Source organism: Scylla paramamosain, chromosome 45, assembly GCF_035594125.1.
Source record: "Scylla paramamosain isolate STU-SP2022 chromosome 45, ASM3559412v1, whole genome shotgun sequence".
Taxonomy (NCBI): Eukaryota; Metazoa; Arthropoda; class Malacostraca; order Decapoda; family Portunidae; genus Scylla; species Scylla paramamosain.
In genome coordinates this window covers 7,242,711-7,258,477 of record NC_087195.1, presented here as the reverse complement: position 1 = coordinate 7,258,477, position 15,767 = coordinate 7,242,711, and the positions used below count along the sequence as shown (strand labels likewise).

Genomic DNA, 15,767 nt, shown 5'->3' with positions numbered 1-15,767 from the left:
TTTTGCCTCTGCTAGTTGGGGGGACCTGAGGAGGTATTATGCTGATTTTCCTTGGAATGCCTACTGCTTCCCTGTCAGAGACCCGTCTTTGTGTGCTGAGCGCATAACAGAGGTGATAGTGTCTGGTGTGGAGGCGTACATTCCTCACTCTTTTTCTCGACCTAAACCTTCCAAACCTTTGTTTAACACAGCTTGTTCTCGTGCTATACATGATAGAGAGGTGGCCCACAAAAGGTACTTAAGCCTTCCATCACCAGAATCTCATGCACTTTATATTTCTGCCCAGAACCATGCCAAGTCTGTTCTCCAACTAGCCAAAAACTCCTTCATTAACAGAAAGTGTAAGAACCTTTCAAGATCTAACTACCCTCGTGACTTCTGGCATCTAGCCAAAAATATCTTCAATAACTTTGCTTCTTCTTCTTTCCCTCCTCTACTTCAACCAAATGGCACTACTGATATCACATCTATTTCTAAGGCTGAACTCTTCGCTCAAACCTTTGCTAAAAACTCTACCTTAGACGATTCTAGGCTTGTTCCTCCCTCTCCTCCACCTCTAACTACTTAATGCTACCTATTAAAATTCTTCGCAATGATGTTTTCCATGCCCTTGCTGCCCTAAACCCTCGGAAGGCTTATGGACCTGATGAGGTCCCTCCTATTGTTCTCCGAAACTGTGCCTCCGTCCTTGCACCTTGCCTAGTCAAACTCTTTCAGCTCTGTCTGTCAACATCTACCTTTCCTTCTTGCTGGAAGTTTGCCTACATTCAGCCTGTTCCTAAAAAGGGTGACCGTTTTCATCCCTCAAACTACCGTCCTATTGCTTTAATTTCCTGCTTATCTAAAGTTTTTTAATCTATCCTCAACAGGAAGATTCTTAAACATCTATCACTTCACAACCTTCTATCTGATCGCCAGCATGGTTTCGTCAAGGCCGCTCTACTGGTGATCTTCTGGCTTTCCTTACTGAGTCTTGATCATCCTCTTTAAGAGACTTTGGTGAAACTTTTGCTGTTGCCTTGGACATATCAAAAGCTTTTGATAGAGTCTGGCACAAAGCTTTGATTTCCAAACTACCCTCCTACGGCTTCTATCCTTCTCTCTGTAACTTCATCTCAAGTTTCCTTTCTGACCGTTCTATTGCTGCTGTGGTAGACGGTCACTGTTATTCTCCTAAATCTATTAACAGTGGTGTTCCTCACGGTTCCGTCCTGTCACCCACTCTCTTCTTATTATTCATTAATGATCTTCTAAAGCGAACTTCTTGTCCCTGTAACTTCATCTCAAGTTTCCTTTCTGACCGTTCTATTGCTGCTTTGGTAGATGGTCACTGTTCTTCTCCTAAATCTATAAACAGTGGTGTTCCTCAGGGTTCTGTCCTATCACCCACTCTCTTATTATCATTCATCAATGATCTTCGAAATCAAACTCCTTGTCCTATCCACTCCTACGCTGATGATACCACCCTGCACTTTTCCACGTCTTTTCATAGACGTCCAACCCTTCAGGATGTAAACATTTCACGCAGGGAAGCTACAGAACGCTTGACTTCTGATCTTTCTAAAAATTTCTGATTGCGGCAGAGCAAACTTGGTATTGTTCAATGCCTCAAAAACTCAATTCCTCCATCTATCAACTCGACACAACCTTCCAGACAACTATCCCCTCTTCTTCAATGACACTCAACTGTCCCCCTCTTCTACACTGAACATCGTCGGTCTCTGCTTTACTTATTATCTGAACTCGAAACTTCAGATCTCATCTCTAGCTAAAACAGCTTCTATGAAGTTAGGCGTTCTGAGACGTCTCCGCCAGTTTTTCTCACCACCTCAGCTGCTAACTCTGTACTGTACAAGGGCCTTATCCATCCATGTATGGAGAATGCTTCACATGTCTGGGGGGAGGGGTTCCACTCATACTGCTCATACTGAGATGCGAAGTTTCTAGACAGGGTGGAATCAAAAGCTTTTCGTCTCATCAACTCCTCTCCTCTAACTGACTGTCTTCAGCCTCTCTCTCATCGCTGCAATGTTGCATCTCTAGCTGTCTTCTACCGCTATTTTTATGCTAACTGCTCTTCTGATCTTGCTAACTGCATGCCTTCCCTCCTCCCGCGGCCTCGCTGCACAAGACTTTTTTCTTTCTCTCACCCTTATTCTGTCCACCTCTCTAACGCAAGAGTTAACCAGTATTCTCAATCATTCATCCCTTTCTCTGGTAAACTCTGGAACTCCCTGTCTGCTTCTGTATTTCCACCTTCCTATGACTTGAATTCCTTCAAGAGGGAGGTTTCAAGACACTTATCCTTCAATTTTTGACTACCGCATTTCAGTGGGCTTTTTTTCGGATTTTTGTTGCCCTTGGGCAGTGTCCCTCCAAAAAAAAAAAAAAAAATATATATATATATATATATATATATATATATATATATATATATATATATATATATATATATATATATATATATATATATATATATATATATATATATATATATATATATATATATATATAACATTATGTATATGTAATATTTACTGTATATTTATTTGTTTATTCATTTATTCGAACGTCCAAGAATTACAAGTGGCTGCACCCTGGCGCATTATTCCGAAAAGTAGCCTCAAATCTGTCCCGGTATAGCAGGGTCAAGTTGACCAGTTAGTTTCAAGTGACCAAGCAAGCGCTCAGCCCCATTTTTTATTGCCAGACGTACGATGCATTCACTCCCAGTCACGGCAATGTACAGACGTCTTCAGCCGAGACCATTCGACAGAAGCAGTGGTAGGCATGCCATGTAGGTTAGGTTAAGTAATGGTACCTTAGATTAGGTATTGCTACAAATCATACAGGTTAGGTTAGGTAATGCCAGGTTAGATTAGTGTCCTATTATCTTAAAACCCGAACCATTCATAGTACTGAAAGGTTTAATAAGCTAAATAAGCCATATCTAATACTTGAATTCCAATAAAAAGTTAAAAGAACTGATATATTAAAGATGAATTGCGTGATGAGGCATAATAGCTAACGGATAACGGCCAACTCCTCAACGTTCTTTCGAGAATAAAATGAATGTCCTTAAGAGGGGGTCCAGGGAGTTCCGTGCGTTGCCATGGCTGGGAGTAAATGAGCCTTACGTCTGGCAGTGAAAATAGGGCTGCGCGCGCACTTGGTCACTTGAAACTGTATCAGCTGTTCACTTAAACTCAGGACACCGGGAAGGCTTGCTCCGTCCATTGCATTGCTGTGACGTGGCGCGCGGCTAACTCGTGATCGGCTGTTGCCTCCCTTGCCCATTTTATACATATATATATATATATATATATATATATATATATATATATATATATATATATATATATATATATATATATATATATATATATATATATATATATGCAACTACTATAAGAAGTGTTGTTACTGCACCACATTGTATTATATGAGTAGGTTACACTTTCGCTACAACAACATCGTCTTCAAGGAGAGTGAAAATTCAATAAACTTTTATTCTTTATTTTGACTGCATAAAGAAAAAAGCTACTCGCCTATTAACACTGTATCTTCTTATCTGTGTATCTGAGAGAGAGAGAGAGAGAGAGAGAGAGAGAGAGAGAGAGAGAGAGAGAGAGAGAGAGAGAGAGAGAGAGAGAGAGAGAGAGAGAGAGAGTGTGTGTGTGTGTGTGGTGTCATGGAACATTGTCAAGGTTAACAGTCATATCTTATCTTCCCCTCCTCTCTCTCTCTCTCTCTCTCTCTCTCTCTCTCTCTCTCTCTCTCTCTCTCTCTCTCTCTCTCTCTCTCTCACCCGGGCCGCCAAGCAACATTGAGTCGCTGGTGTTCGTTATGTTTGAGCTATTATTTGCTACAACAATAAACTGCATTCTGGAGTTTAGTTACATCTTTATTCATGAAAACCTTGATGTGTAATCAAGGAACTTCCTCATGATGCCAGCGCCCACCATTGCTGTCCTCTTTTACTCTCCTCCCCTCGCCAATTCTTGGCATGATCTTATTGAAATACCCTCTAACTTCTAAACCATGATGTTTAATTCATTCAGGAGCCTTTGGCCACTGGCCAAGGGAAATAAAAACAAAAAAAAAGTATAAAAAAAACTCACTTAATGTCTGGTCCCTTAAGGAGATAACACTGGAACACGATTATAATCTTTTATAAGTAAGTGTTATTTTCCAACTCTTTTCATGGCAAAAGAATAGAAAATGTCCATTATTCCTGTCAAACTTTTCTTTTGTGGCTTTTAGAATGATCTGCAAATTTTATTTGCAGTTAGAGCGAAGGTTTTTTCTTCTTTAAGGAGTTTACCAGTGTTCATGCTGTCACGCTTAAGCCTCAAACAGCTCCGTCCTTCTTCTTCTTTGTATTTGTACGATTCATCTGCTGTGTTAGAGTATAACTTACAAAACAAACATACGAGTTTACTACGAGTACACAGAAACGTTTTGGCTTCCCGGAAAAGATTGTTCTCTCTCTCTCTCTCTCTCTCTCTCTCTCTCTCTCTCTCTCTCTCTCTCTCTCTCTCTCTCTCTGTGATAGTAGTAGTAGTAGTTGTTGAAGCAGCAGCAGCAGCAGCAGCAGCAGCAGCAGTAGCAGTAGTAGTAGTAGTAGTAATAGCAGCAGCAGCAGCAGCAGCAGCGTCAGTAGTAGTAGTAGTAGTAGTAGTAGTAGTAGTAGTAGCAGCAGCAGCAGCAGCAGCAGCAGCAGCAGCAGCAGCAGCAGCAGCAGCAGCAGCAGCAGCAGCAGCAGCAGTAGTAGTAGCAACAGTAGTAGTAATGGTAGCAAAGAGAGATGAAAAGTAAAAAAAGTAAAGAAGAAATATAACTGTCAAAGGAAAATAATAATGATAATAATAATAACAACAATAATAATAATCCTGTGGAGGCGCCCTGTAACGCAATGTGTACCAGGAATGTTGCTGTGACATTTTATTAGAGAGCAGCACGTTTTCCTCAGACAAGTCTTATACTCGCACTTTCACTCAGCGTTGACTGGCATGGATAAATATTTGATCTAAGACACCTTCTTTGTATTTACTTTATTCTTCTTTACTGTGATGGCAGAGGGTGACGTCTTGGTTGCATCAGTATGAAAACTTATAACCATACTAGCAAACAGCAGTAATTAATAGTGAATAGCAATAAGTAACCGAGAAACTTTTCTGTCAGGTAGGTTTGGATCATCATTCACGCTTATTGTGCTGACAGGTGTCACTGCCAGTGAAGAAAGTGCAGACGTAGTTATTAACAAAATCTGAAGGAGAAAGAAGAGATTGCATATTAGGAAGCGAGAGAGAGAGAGAGAGAGAGAGAGAGAGAGAGAGAGAGAGAGAGAGAGAGAGAGAGAGAGAGAGAGAGAGAGAGAGAGAGAGAGAGAAACATCTGGTGTTGAAGCTCATGGACAGTTTGGTGGAAGATATAGATGTTATAGGTAAAGGATTGTGTGTGGCCTGCCCTAGGCAATTACTACATATTAACTAATGATTGTAAGCAATCTTTTTTTTTTCTTTTCTTCATTTGTGCATAAACTTTTATTACTTTTGAATGCATGTATTCTTTTTTCCTGAAGACCTTTGAATTGATGGACTAATACAAGCTAGCCTGAATATACACCAATTTCATGTTGAATGAATCCTTCATAATGGTTATTAATATTTTCTTTTTACTACCACTCCTTCCTCTTGCCCCTCTTCCCATTTTTTTTCTCCTTCGCTTCCTCTTATCTTTTCTCTAACATTACATTTCACCTTTTCTTTTCCTTCATTTTTTTTTTTTTTAATAAATGTTATAAATTTTCGGAATGCGAGAGGAGTGCATGTCCGTGATCGCGGGCGTCACACGACTGGCAGACTGGCTCCTCCCTAACGGTAAGACCTGCAGCCTCGCCACATGGTCTCGGAGGGCACATCTGCGATGCCACCAACCCGCCCCGTGACATCCCCGCAAAACGAAATACACCAGGTCAGCCCTAATTCATCCGTCTGGCTCTCAATAAATCGCAAACCAGCGGTCTCACATAAAAAGTTGAAGTTACCATACATAGGATAGCTTACATTTTCTTTAACCACTAGTGTACAAAAGTGCATAAAAAATTTCTTTAAAAACCCAGATATTCAGAGGAGAAACTTGTGCCTCAGCACAATATTGTCTCTTCATTAAGATTTATGACGCTTATAAACTTTTTGATGCAAATCCAATAATTTCCTGATTCATCTCTTTATCAGACTGAGATGTTCATGCACATTCATTCGTGCACATTTCCTTACTGGCTCACTGTATCACCAATCTTTCCTTCTACATATCTTTTTTTTTTTTTTTTATCTATACAATTTTACAAAGGTTTCTTCTTTTACATATTTTCTTATTTTCTACAAAACTTATTTTCTACATATTCTCTTTATATCTTCTACATATCTTATACATTTTCTCCTCCTACGCGTCTTTTTCTACATTTCTTCTTCATATCTCTTCCGGTACATTTCTCCTGCCACAAATCTCTTGTAAAAATCTCAATCTTTTTTTTTTTTTTTTTTTTTTCACCAGTGCACTGTTTTGCAGCACATCAGAAGGTAGAAGGTACCACAGTACCTTCCACTTTCAGGTATGTCAGCTGGCTTGCAATACGACTCCTTGAGAGGATGAAATACAACACATGTATAGAGGAGGGTGTTACAAGAGCTTGTCCCGGGGTTTTGGATATGAAGGACCACCCTTATTCTGCATTATGATAAGCCAGTCATTCACTCCTATCTTATCATACATCACTCCTGTGCCTGCCTCCCGCGCCTCTCTCCTGTCTATCATACATCACTCCTGCCCCTTCCCCCTGTGCCTCTCTCCTGTCTATCATACATCAAACATCACTCCTGGGTCTCCCTCCTTTCTGTCATACATTATACATCATTCCCGTGGCTCCCTTCTATCATACATCATACATCACTCCTGCCCCTCCCTCTCGTGCCTCTCTCCTATCTATCATACATCATACATCACTCCTGCAGTCTCCCACTTCTCTCATTTGTTCATCATCATTTCCAAACAGACTGAGTGGAAGTGTTAGTAACCACATGAAAGGCTGAGAATGAGATCACTGAGACAAGTATGTTAGTGATAAGTATTCTTAAGTACCCATTTAAGTCAAGCAGTGCAGACCCACAAGCTTAACTGTTGTGCCTTGTGTGATCCGTGTCTTCTTACAGTGCGGATCATTTGTAAAGTTCCTATACACTATCTTCTTTTCAGAAACATCTTTGGCTCCAAGTGCAAGCCATGAGGGAACAGCCTGTGCTTATCAGAGTAGTGTGTTGAATCAATCAATAACCTACAACACAAGTTTCCCTACCTTGTCCGATGGAACTATTCACTTCCCTAATAGAAACACCTCAGTGTCTAAATGCAAGTAAAGAAGGAACAGCCTGTGGTTATCAAAATGGTGATTAGAATCGACCCCGAACTTTCAAAACAAGTGTTTTCAAACATTTCATAAGAACACATACAGGAAGATGCAAGAAACCGTCAGGCCCATACGTGGCAGTCCCTGTGTGGGTATTTCTTTTTTTTTTCATACAACTTCCCTCATCTTGGCTCTGTAGCAGGTGGTAGAGAGAAGAGCAACGCCGCTCCGCTCGCGTCACGGCATTGTGAGAACAGACTTCCCTCCACTCTTAATGATATGCAGTAGTGATTAATGCGCTTCATCGAAAGCATTTTGAGGATAACAGTTTACTCACCAGGGCAGTGATGTCGAGTGCACAGCGTCAAGGTGTGAAGAATAGTGGTGGCCTGAGATTAAGGAAGAATGCTTAGTGAGCAACTTTTCGTACAGTTTTCAGTATCAAGGTTGAGTTAAATCTTTGTAACTCCTCGAAGAAATTTACGCATGTTGATATTAATAGACTGTTGAATCGCATATGAAGTAACACTGAATCAGATTGAGTGAATAATGATAGTAAGAATGTTTGGACCAAAGTAATCACGTGTCTGGCAGCGATGCGAAACCCAGACCCTGACCGGTCCAATGTTTATCCTCCCCGTTTACTCAGTTTCCGCCCGCTCTTGCATGATGCAAAAATCCCCGCAGTTTCGAGATCACTGCTCTAAATGAATGAACACAGACTGCTTATAAGGATAAACACACACACACACACACACACACACACACACATATATATATATATATATATATATATATATATATATATATATATATATATATATATATATATATATATATATATATATATATATATATATATATATATATATATATATATATATGTGTGTGTGTGTGTGTGTGTGTGTGTGCATAATAACTGGTTTCTATCCTTCCTCAATTCTGATGTGATTCGCGAAGACAAGATGACCTGAACAGTAACACAGATGTGTTGCCTCGCTGAACAGGGAGCAGCGCTGCCGCCGTCACAGAGTGGGCAACAAACAGCTGCGGCCCTTGTATCTAGCCACATAAGCACCGCACGTGTACCCCTGCTGCCACGCCTGACCTTGAGCGCGAAGTATAGTACGTGCGATTACTGGGACCAAAGTGCCTCATGTACAGACTGTTGAGGCAATTTTGAGGTTAACTGTGCAACCTTCTAATACAAGAGAGAGAGAGAGAGAGAGAGAGAGAGAGAGAGAGAGAGAGAGAGAGAGAGAGAGAGAGAGAGAGAACCAGATATAGGTGCTTTAAGGTGCGGAGCAACTTAAAGCAAAAGAGGGGCGTCTTACGAGCATAGTGGTGCTCAGATGATGAATAGCGTTCTGCCTGCCCTTGGTGACAAGACCTTGTGAGGGATGCACTAGCCAGGGAGTTGCAATGCAGGGAGTAAGATGAGATAAAGGCTATAACTGTGCTACAACGCAGCCAACCATGAGACAACCCTGGAGGCCCACGCACTACACGGCATCTCTCTCTCTCTCTCTCTCTCTCTCTCTCTCTCTCTCTCTCTCTCTCTCTCTCTCTCTCTCTCTCTCTCTCTCTCTCTCTCTCTCTCTCTCTCTCTCTCTCTATCTATCTATCTATCTCTCTCTCTCTCTCTTGAATTAGAAAGTTGCACAGTTAACCTCAAAATTACGAAATAAACATATTATGAAAGCTGCAGGATTTCCCACTGTCATCAGTGTTACTGATGGCAAACATAAGAATTATATACTGCTTCCAGAGTTTAGGATGCAGAATATGTAAATAATGCATGGAACAAAGGTAATTGTGGAATGCAGTTATAACTCATGATGCCGAAATCCATTTTAAATTGCGTTTTGGCAAGTGTGTGTGTGTGTGTATGTGTGTGTGTAATAATAATAATAATAATAATAATAATAATAATAATAATCAGTTTATTATTTAGGCAGTTAACAAACTGAAAATGTACATAGGGGGTGGGGAAATACTTAACATTAATCCTAAAGGTAAGTCTAATCTAGAAGGGACTATTGATTGATGGCTCGCACCATGGTGGGAATCGCACTGAGTCTGTACCGGTCCGTGTGCGGCGCCTTTAGGGGTGTTATCTTGTTGTGGTGTCTGGTGGCACGGACCGGGCGAGGCGCGTCAGGCGGCAGCATGTTTCTGAGACGTGGATGATGCAATAGTCCCCTTCCAAACTTCTCCAGAGCCTCTCGGTGCCTGGTGGATAGTCTGGACAGACTCAGGGTGGTCAGGGCTTCTTCACAGGTGGTGTATGCAGGGCCAAGGATGACCCTGCACGCCCTTTTCTGCACACTCTCTAGCTGTAGCTGTTGAGTGTGTGTTAGGGAGGAGGACCACGCTGGGGAGGCGTACATGAGTTTGGGGAGGATGAAGGTGATGTACACCCCCCTTAACTCATCTGTCGGTGTCCCCAGCGACCTGAGTCTGCGCAGCATGTACAGCCCGTAGGTAGCTGATCTTACGGTGCTGGCAACATGCTGCTTCCAGGTCAGCTGGTCGTCCACCGTGACTCCGAGAAGCTTGGCACATCGGACCACCTGGAGGGGGTGAGGGCCCACTGTGAGCTGGGGAGGGGGCACTGGTACAGAGGAGGTACAGAAATGCATCACCACAGTTTTGCTGTGGTTGATGGTCATCCTGCTGTCCTCCGTCCACGTCTGCAGTCGCTCCAGAATTGCTTGCAGTGACGAGTAGTCCGGATTCTTGGTGGAAACTGGGACGCCCACGGTGCAGTCGTCCACATACTTCCAGCGGTGGGGGGTGTCAGTGAGGGCGTCGTTAATGAGGAGGAGGAAGCATAGAGGACCCATCTTGGTCCCCTGGGGGATCCCACATGTCAGCTTTTGGAAATTAGAGACAGAGCCCTGATAGCGAACAGCCTGACGCCTAACTGTTAGTAAGTCGGCTAGCCACGCTATCAGGTTAGGAGGGAGACCCAGACTTACTGCCTTGCTGATGACAACAGTGTGATGAACAAGATCAAAAGCTTTTTTGAAGTCCACAAAAGCAACAGCTAGAGAGGTGTTTCGCTTGTCCAGGTGGCTGTGGATGAATTCAAGGAAGCTGGTCAGGTAATGGGAGGTGGAGGTGGCTTTAATATTTCCAAACTGTCTGATATCCACGGTATTACAAATTTTGGTGTAGGCCCAGTCATATACAAAATCTTCACAAATAAGGCTAGGGATGGGGGTGATAGAGACTGGCCTGAGGTCATTGAGTGACTGTGGGCTGGAAGTTTTGGGGATGGGGGTGACGTAAGATGTCTTCCAGTCTGCGGGGCAAGAGTGTTGGGAGAGTGAGGCGTTTATTATGGAGCATAGCGGTGTTGCTAGCTCTACAGCAAATTCCTTGCAAATTTTCATAGGAAGGTCAGTGGGTGTGGTGGATCTTGGTTTCAATTTGAGTATTTTCTTAAAAAACATCCACCGCCTGGACACTGGGGGGGATAGGAGGGAGCGGGAAGATAGGCAGGAAGCGGAGTGGTGTGGAGGGGAGGAAAGGTTTGACAAAGTTGCTGGGATGGCAGGGGGCGTGACTCTCACCCACAAGGCCTCCACACCGTCAGGAATATCGACAGGGAGGTGTGAGGGGCTGAGGGCAGAGCGGCAGAAAATGGCCACTCCCCCTCCCCCCTGCGTCCTGACCTGAGGTGATGGTAGAGCTGGTAGTCCTGCATCGTGCACACCTCAGGAACAATCTGCCACGCCTCAGTAACCGCCACAATGTCCGCACAAGTAGAACTCACCGTCACAATCAACTCGTCCATCTTGTTGGCCAGAGACGTCGCATTAAATAAGAGGAGGGACGGAAGACCATACCACACCCGCGGCACTTCAATGTGCCTGTATTCCTTCTTCTCCACCCTGCGGTCTTCTCTGGCACTGCAGGTCACTACCTTGATGGGACGCACATGTTTCCCTCCCCTCGATCCGCGGTTCCGAAATAGTTTCAAGGTCTTAAGGCACTTTATCACGTTAGGCGGCGGGTAACCGGATCCTCGCCTACGAGGCAGGAGGTACATGTACGTTTGCACTGAAGCACACATTGTTCTTTATGTGTCACCACGCACTCGTTAAATGTGTTCACAAGTACAACAGTTCCACCAGGGCGAGCTTAAAACTAAAAGCTAAAAGTTGAAAACAGAAAGAACTGAGGTCACTATCACTAGGGGGCGGGGAAGGCCAACAAGCTGGCCGAGGCTGCCCGAGAGCGCCAAAAGTCACACGTCCTGCCCGTGTGAGGTCAAGACGGTGTGTGTGTGTGTGTGTGTGTGTGTGTGTGTGTGTTATTGTGTTATTGTGGTAGATAATAAATCAATTAGTTAACTTAACCCAACACAGTCATCTCAGCCCCTTACAAGGAGTAAATGGAATATAACAAATCTTTTTTGCACTCAGACTAACTTAACACAGTCCAAGTGACTGGAATTTAACTTATCTTTTTGCATTCAACCTAATAATCTCACCCACACACCCCACAGTCGCTTGCAGGGAGTAAGTACTATCTAACAGATAACTTCTGAATTCAACCCAACTTATCCAAGTCATCTCACAGCTGCTTGCAGGGATAAACAGAATTTTGGAAATCATTTTGCACCAAGCAGAAACTAGTGTGTCATCCAATTAGCCTGACAGAACTGCCTCTCTTTGGCCGGGCTACCCCCACCATCGTTGCTATGTTGACATTACTACAGTCTGGACTCGCCTCATGTACATTATTAAACTCATAAAACATGTCAACACTTCGGTTCTTTTATATCGAAAAGTTAGATATAAATTAATATTAAATACTTTTATATATGATTTTCACATTCAAGTTCCAAAAACATAATGGTTAGGATCTTAAGCGCTAACCATAGCACGTATAGCTAGATTAGATCTTACTTTTACTCCTGGCTGAAAGTGACACAAGAAAACTTTTATAGTTTCTTGTATACACTTTTAGCATTTGGTTTTAGCTGAGAGTAAATTTAAGTCTTTTAGAGGTTTTTATGTATACGGTCCCTGGTGACACGGAGCCCGCCTGCACACGCCACACCAAGTGTCGCGCCGCCGTGATGGTTGCGGCGAGTGACATGTTGCTATAAATAACTTTGTTTTCAATAAGTAGGGCTTTATCTGCATTCTGATCACACTATCATGTTCACCAGCGTTTTTCCTAGTTAATATGATAATATGTTTCAGTATTCAATGGATAACTGTTGAAAACAGCGAGAATAAAACATGTTATAAACATTTTTTTAACATCTTCACAGTTCAGCTTGTCGTAATACCATTTTCTTTTCTGTTTTCTCAAGTTTTTTTTTATATACATCTTGATTCTTCAGTCACTGGTGAGTCTGATGGTGTCAACCAAAACTGGCTGTCCCGTATATGGAAGTTGAGTTATGTTTGTTCGTTCATTGTTCGCGCTCGATAAGTCAAAATGTGCAAAATGCGGCAAAACGGTGGGTCTGGCGAAATGTCATGAAATAAGAAAGATGCTACGTCAAAAGTTATCTAAAAGGAGGTGTTTCTGAGACTGAAGTCGCAATTTTCATGTGCGATGGAGACCAACCAAAAGGTGCTCCTGGCCAATTCATCGTTATACCCTCCACAGCTGCAGTCTCCTCCAGAGGTAAGCGGCCTCGACCTCGCCTGCCCCACCGCCCTGTTTCACACTGGTTGGAAACTTAGTGAACGATAGTTTGTGTATCTCGTTTATCGTGTGCCGTTCCTTATATACATAATAAAGAACAAAATCAAGGTTTTATGCTCCTATAGGTCACACCTCTGGAGGAGATGTTAATATTTTGCATTGGAATACTTAGATCAGGTATATCTTCATTAATCATATCCTTAATTATTTTTATTTGTCCCGGTATTAGTGTTACCAATAATATACATTAATGGATTATTACCTTCATGCTGCAATCTCTCCTGCCGCATCATATTTACAAACTTATGTTGCTTATGTTTCACCATCTCAGGCAATGGCAAATATCAGGATTCCACATAGCATACGTCGTTACAAGTGAGTTTTCTAACAATTAGCAATTTCTATAAGCGCCAACTGTAAAGTTCGATCATTGGTTTCAGATTCCCTCCAATCCAGGATTTGCATCCGTACACAGGAGGTGACATTAGAGCTGCCTTAGAAACTCTCTTCTTTACAAAAAAAGGGACATCACTATTTTTGTTGATAAAGGATACGAATTTAAGAGCATGTGGCATCTTACCATTAGTATGAACACTACCTGCGGAAAGGATGGAGCCATGATTCGTGAACGGTGAATCCAGAAACATATACAGGTTTCAATGCTTTACTTGGAGCTCGTTCACAACCAGAGCCTCCGAATCTGTCTCGCTCCCACAGTTTACGAAAAATCTTGTTTTTGATCGATTGATTTTCATACCGTAATCATGACAGTACTCTTGTGGTAGCTTTAACTATCTTAACATGTTACACCTTGAAGCAGCCAATAGGACTGTGTCATCCATGAGAAGAAAGACATGTAACCATTGCAAAAATATGTCATTACCATACCGTTCCTTATTTATACATATAAGATAACCCATCAGTATAATAAACAATAAGTATGATGTCGGCGATCCCTGCATGACGCCAAGAGTTACCAGCACCACGGCCGTTCAGATCACGCTCTGCGTCACCATATTGATGATGGTCACCAGAGCAGACAACATATTGCTCCAGATCCCAACTTACCCAACACTCTGAATAAAACATGTCTTGGCTCACGGTCATACGCTTGAGAAAACTCAATAAATGTTACAAACAGTTTCATCTTTTTCCTTATGGCCATATCGCACAATAGTTTTAAAGATACAATACCTTCCAGGCACGTTCTCTTGTCCTGTGCTCTAGCTTATTCCCTACACGGTTTGAACCACTAAAGTTTGGCAACACTACTTATATTGATACCACGGTAATCTTTTACATAATTCTTACCACCCTTTTTAAAAAATTTTACAAGTTTAGTTTTAATCCATTATAGCGGATATGAACCAGAGTAAAAAAAAATAAATAAATAAATAAAAATAAAATAAAAAATATAACACTGAATAAAGTTGTTACATTGTACAGGAAGAATGCTGTAGATGCCAGGGGACATTCCATCTGGTCCGGGAGGCATGTCTCTAAAGTCTGGAAGAGTAAGTGACTATCACTCTTGAACACGCTAGACTGGTTTAGATTAGGTTAGGTTAGGTTTAGTTTGGGAATCCATGTAAATTCCATCAATAACTTTGTGTGGAGTCACAATGAGAGTATTTCCGAGAACATCCTGCGGCTAGTCTCGGAGCCACAGTCGCCCGTCATCACACGCAACCGCATAATATTATATTCGCATAGACTTCAGAAAAATTAGTCCGGGAGCCTTGTATGATTTTAGAAGTTTAGCTTGATTTATGACCGCTAATGGGGAAACTGGTTTGTCCAGTACGGATATTGTCACACACACACACACACACACACACACACACACACACACACACACACACACACACACATGAAGCTGGCATCCTTGAAGGGTTTACATTCAGCACGTAGGATGATCAGGAATGTTTTTAGATCTTGTGTCAATTATAGTTTTTTTTTTTTTTTTATCACTGTTACTGTGTATCGTGATTATGAATATATGCTGAAAAGGTAAAAAAAAAAAAATTACAATGGTAAAAATAACATGTATAGGATATTTATCGATAAGAGTCATTGGAGCAAGAAGGACTGCCGGCATGGGTGGACCCACGCTGGAACAAGATGCTGCGGTGATGGTGGTCTGCTCACACATGAGCAAATCACCCACACCTGTACGGACCATCCACACTTCACTATTTTCTGAGGGTCCCATTTAGAGAAATATATTCAGTCATACATAAAGATAACTCAAAATGAGTTCTGATTATTTTTCTTAATGAAGACGATTCGTACAGAGATGTGCAAACATGAGCGACTGGCGCTGTTATCGTTACTTTGCCTTCCATGCAACGGACAGGCGGCAAACCATGGACACCACTCGAGACTTCCAGACTTATCAGTAGGGCCTTGTGTCTGCTTATTCTCTCATGCATCCACACTCCCACACCACTGAACACAATGTGCCTCAGTTTGCCTCTAAAGCGGTGGTTCTTAACTTTTATAATACCATGGGCCCTATAAGAAATTGTTCTTACCTCAACGCCCTCCCTCCCGCATCAATTAATGAAATTCCCTATCAGATTTTACAGAAAAAAAAAATAGTTTTCAGTCTCTTTATGGAGTATAAATGAAGCACTAGTGAGATGCTTGATATTGCTCAGCTACTCGTACCATATCTTGAATGTGT

At 42.1% G+C, this 15,767-nt stretch overlaps 1 protein-coding gene across 1 annotated transcript in view; it reads right to left on the bottom strand.

The window, feature by feature from the left end:
- The window catches only part of LOC135094410 (thymidine phosphorylase-like), a 31,078-nt gene extending 23,194 nt beyond the window's left edge, over positions 1 to 7,884 (bottom strand). Inside the window, exon 1 of the mRNA XM_063994481.1 lies at positions 7,746 to 7,884. The gene's annotated coding sequence lies outside the window, so the exon portion shown is untranslated. The remainder of the gene's footprint in view (positions 1 to 7,745) is intronic.
- Positions 7,885 to 15,767: the final 7,883 nt, after the last annotated feature.